Genomic DNA, 5292 nt, shown 5'->3' on the forward strand with positions numbered 1-5292 from the left:
TTAATAACTAACAAAGACCATATGTCTACTTTATGTTGCAATCATTATTTCAACTTCCTTTTAATTTTTTTGGACACTAGGAGGCTTCAAATATGACTAGCAAATTCTCAAATTTTCAAGAAAATTTCAAACACTGATTTTTTTAGGGACCAGTTCAGTTCTGATGTGACTTTGAGGGACTTGTATGTGAGACACCCCCATAAATGATGCCATTTCAAAAACTGCACCCCTCACAGTATTCAAAACAGCATTTTGGAAGTTTGTTAACCCTTTAGGTGTTTCACAGGAATTAAAACAAAGTGTAGGTGAAATTTCAAAATTTCATTTTTTTTTCGGATTTTCAATTTTAATACATTTTTCTAAGGAACACAGTACATTTTACTAGAGAAATGTGACTAAAAATTGATTCCCCCAATTCTTTGGTTTTCATAAATATCCTATATGTGGCCCTAGTGTGCACGGTGACCAAACCACAGGCTTCATAATAGAAGGAGCACCTACTTGATTTTGGAGACTCCTTTTTATGAGATTATTTTTTAGGCACCATGTAGGTTTCTAGGCACCATAAGATGCTAAAAGTTAGGAACCCCCCCACAAGTGACCCCATTTTGCAAAATACACCCCTCAGGGAATTCATCTAGGGGTATAGTGTACATTTCAAACCCCCAGGGGTTTCACCAATTGTGGTACAACTGGGCAGTGAAAATGAAAAAAAATAATTTTTCATTTTCACAGCTCAGTTGTATCAAAATTGGTGAAACCCCGGGGGGTTTGAAATGTACTCTATACCCCTAGATGAATTCCCTGAGGGGTGTAGTTTGCAAAATGGGGTCACTTGTGGGGGGGTTCCACTGTATGGGTGTTTCGGGGGTCATTCAACCAGAATCTGTGCTGCAAAATCCAAAAATCACTCCTTCCCTTCTGAGTCCTGCCATGCACCCAACTGGTATTTTTTGGTCACATGTGAGGCATTGCCGTACCCGGGAGAAATTGGGGCACAGATATTGGGGTGCTTTGTCTCCTTCATTCCTTGTGAAAATGAAAAATTTTGAGCCAGATCTGCATTTTTGTGTAAAAAAATTTAATTTTTTACACAAAAATGCAGTTCTGGCTCAAAATTTTTAATTTTCACAAGGAATGAAGGAGACAAAGCACCCCAAAATCTGTGCCCCAATTTCTCCCGGGTACGGCAATGCCTCACATGTGACCAAAAAATACCAGTTGGGTGCATGGCAGGACTCAGAAGGGAAGGAGTGATTTTTGGTGGTGGAATGAATGGCGGGTGCTATGTCGCATTAGCAAGACCCCCGAAGCACCAATACAGTGGAACCCCCCCACAAGTGACTCCATTTTGGTCACCAGCTTTGGGAGGGGGGCTGGCGCTGCGGCTGGCGGGGGGGTGGGAGGGGTGCTGGCGCTGCGGCAGCCGGGTGGGTGGGAGGGAGGGGGGCTGCCGGGTGGGAGGGGGGGGGGGCTGGCGATCGTTGGTGATCGGTGCGGTATACGCACACACACACACACACACACACATATATATATATATATATATATATGTGTGTATATATATATATATATATATATACATATCTCCTATATATTTGGCTACATCTGTCACTCAAAGTGGGTGTCTGTGTCTATAACGCTCTGTTCCTGGACTTTCCTCTTAATGTGTGATTGCCTTCATCTGTGCTGAACACCTTTCTGAGAAATTAACCTGTTTAAAACAGGTGATGGCAATCATACATTAAGGGGAAGTCTAGAAACAGAGCATTGTGTCCCTCCTGGAGAGGGTCATGTTGGGAGGTATGTGACAGAGAACCAGCCCAGTGAGCCCACAGACAGTGCCAGACACCCACTGCCTTCCCATGTTGCCCAGCACTGCTACTCCACAGCCACCAGGTGAGCGCCCCCCTCCCGCGATTTGCGGCAAAACTTTCCCCCCCCCCCCCCGCGCGCGCCCCCCCCCCTCCCGCGATTCGCGGCAAAAACACCCGCTCCCCCGCGACCCCCCCTACCGCGATTCGCAGCAAAAACACCCCCGCGACCCCCCCTCCCGCGATTCGCTGCAAAAAGAACCCCCCCACGACCCCTCCCGCAATTCGCGGCATAACCACCACCCCGCGACCCCCCCCTCCCGCGAATCGTGGCAAACCCTCCCCCGTGACACCCCCCCCCTGATTCGCGGAAAAAACACCCCCCCGCGACCTCCCTCCCGCGATTCGCGGCAAAAAGAACCCCCCCGCGACCCCCCCTTGCACGATTGGCGGCACCCCCCCTGCGACCCCCCTCCCGCGATTCGCGGCACCCCCCCCCCCCCGCAATTCGCACCAGCCCCAGGATTAAATGGCACATGCAAAATACTGACATGGCTATGGTCGACAATGAAAAAGGTTGACATGAGTTTTTGAAGATTTATTTTTAATTTTTTTAATTTTTTCATATTCATTGTCATGTGTCGACATGGACACCAATGAAGTGGCACACTTATGTAAACATTTACATGTGTTGACCTTTCTGTGTTGATTTTTTCTTGTGGCGATTCGCGTCACACACCCCCGCAACCCCCCCCCTCCCGCGAATCGCGGCACCCCCCGTGCCCCCCCACCTCCCGCAATTCGCGGCAACCCCCCACCGGAACCCCTGTGATCCCCGCCCTCCCGCGATTCGCGGCACCCACCCCCGCGACCCCCCCTCCCGCAATTCGCGGCACCCCCCCGTGATTCGCGGCAGCTCCAGAATTAAATTGCACATGGAAAACACTGACATGGCTATGGTCGACAATGAAAAAGGTTGACATGAGTTTTTGAAGTTTTTTTGTCATTTTTTGAATATTTTCATATTCATTCTCATGTGTCGACATGGACACCAATGAAGTGCCACACTTATGTCAACATTTACATGTGTTGACCTTTCTGTGTTGATTTTTTTCTTGTGGCGATTCGCGTCACACCCCCCGCAACCCCCCTCCGGCGATTCGCGGCACCCCCCTGCGACCCCCCCCCCCTCCCGCAATTCGCGGCAACCCCCCACCGGAACCCCCATGAACCCCGCTCTCCCACGATTCGCAGCACCCACCCCCCGCAACCCCCCCTCCCGCAAATCGCGGCACCCCCCGCGATTCGCGGCAGCCCCAGGATTAAATGGCACATGCAAAACACTGGCACGGCTATGGTCGACAATGAAAAAGGTTGACATGAGTTTTTGAAGATTTATTTCATTTTTTGAATGTTTTCATATTCATTCTCATGTGTCGACATGGACACCAATGAAGTGGCACACTTATGTCAACATTTACATGTGTTGACCTTTCTGTGTTGATTTTTTCTTGTGGCGATTCGCGTCACACACCCCCGCAACCCCCCCCCCCCCGCGATTCGCGGCACCCCCCGTGACCCCCCACCTCCCGCAATTCGCGGCAACCCCCCACCGGAACCCTTGTGAACCCCGCCCTCCCGCGATTCGCGGCACCCAACCCCGCGACCCCCCCCTCCCGCAATTCGCGGCACCCCCCCTGATTCGCGGCAGCTCCAGAATGAAATTGCACATGGAAAACACTGACATGGCTATGGTCGACAATGAAAAAGGTTGACATGAGTTTTTGAAGTTTTTTTTTCATTTTTTGAATATTTTCATATTCATTCTCATGTGTCGACATGGACACCAATGAAGTGCCACACTTATGTCAACATTTACATGTGTTGACCTTTCTGTGTTGATTTTTTCTTGTGGCGATTTGCGTCACACCCCCCCCACCCCCCCCCCCCTCAACCCCCACTCCCGCGATTCACGGCACACACACACACACACCTCCCCCGCGATTCTCGGCACCCCATCCCGTGACCCCCCCTCCCGTGATTCACGGCACACCCCCGCGACCCCCCCTCCCATGATTCGCCGCAACCCCCGCCCCGTAACCCCCCCTCCCGCGATTCGCGGCACCCCCCCCCGCGATTCGCGGCAGCTCCAGAATTAAATTGCACATGGAAAACACTGACATGGCTATGGTCGACAATGAAAAAGGTTGACATGAGTTTTTTAAGTTTTTTTTTTCATTTTTTGAATGTTTTCATATTCATTCTCATGTGTCGACATGGACACCAATGAAGTGCCACACTTATGTCAACATTTACATGTGTTGACCTTTCTGTGTTGATTTTTTCTTGTGGCGATTCGCGTCACACCCCCCCACCCCCCCGCAACCCCCACTCCCGCGATTCACGGCACACACACACCCCCCCGCGATTCTCGGCACCCCACCCCGTGACCCCCCCTCCCGTGATTCACGGCACACCCCCCGTGACCCCCCCTACCATGATTCGCCGCAACCCCCGCCCCCGTAACCCCCCTCCCGCGATTTGTGGCAACCCACCCCGCGACCCCCCTCCTGCGATTCTCTGCAATCCCTCCCCTCCCGCGATTCGCAGCATCCACCCCCCCACAACCCCCCCTCCTGCAATTCGCGGCACCCCCCGCGACCCCCCCTCCTGCAATTCGCGGCACCCTCCGCGACCCCCCCTCCCGCGATTCGCGGACACCTAAGTTGCAATACAGGGCATCTTTCATACAATTCTAACCATATTTCTCATATACAAACGTTCACAAATTAAGGGGGCGCAGCCCCTTACGACGGTGTGAAGAGCGCCCGTAGGGCGCAATGAATCACCTAGTATATACATATATATACACACACATATATATATATATATATATATATGTGTGTGTATATATATATATATATATACACACATTTGCACATTATTTTTTATTTTATTTTATTTTTAACTTTTCCAGCAGCAGCATGATGCTGCTGCTGCTGCTGCTGCTGCGGGGGGGAGGGGGGAGGAGGGGAGCGCAGCGTGCGCTCCGGACGTAGCGGTGGAGCCGGGGGAGCTGCTGCTGCTGCCGGGTGAGTGCCCGGCGGGTGGGAGGGGGGTGCTGCCGCTCGGTGGTGATCGGTGCTGCACCGATCACCACCGTTTTCTGTGTTACCGAGCGGCTTAGCCGCCGGTAACACAGGAAACGCTGTGATTGACTGTTCAGATTTGAACAGCCAATCACAGCGATCGCCGACCGGGGGGGGCACCCCTGCCCCCCCTGGGCGACGAGGGGGGATGTCTGCTGTCAGGGACAGCAGACATCTCCTAACTGTCACCGCGTCTATAGACGCAGTGACAGTTAGAATCCATGACGTACATGTACGTCAAATGTCGGGAAGTACTTCCCGACCATGACGTACATGTACGTCAAATGTCGTGAAGGGGTTAATAAAAAGTAGAGATGTGCAGGTTCTGA

The sequence above is a fragment of the Crinia signifera genome, chromosome 6 (assembly GCF_055691185.1).
Source record: "Crinia signifera chromosome 6, ASM5569118v1, whole genome shotgun sequence".
NCBI classification, from domain to species: domain Eukaryota; kingdom Metazoa; phylum Chordata; class Amphibia; order Anura; family Myobatrachidae; genus Crinia; species Crinia signifera.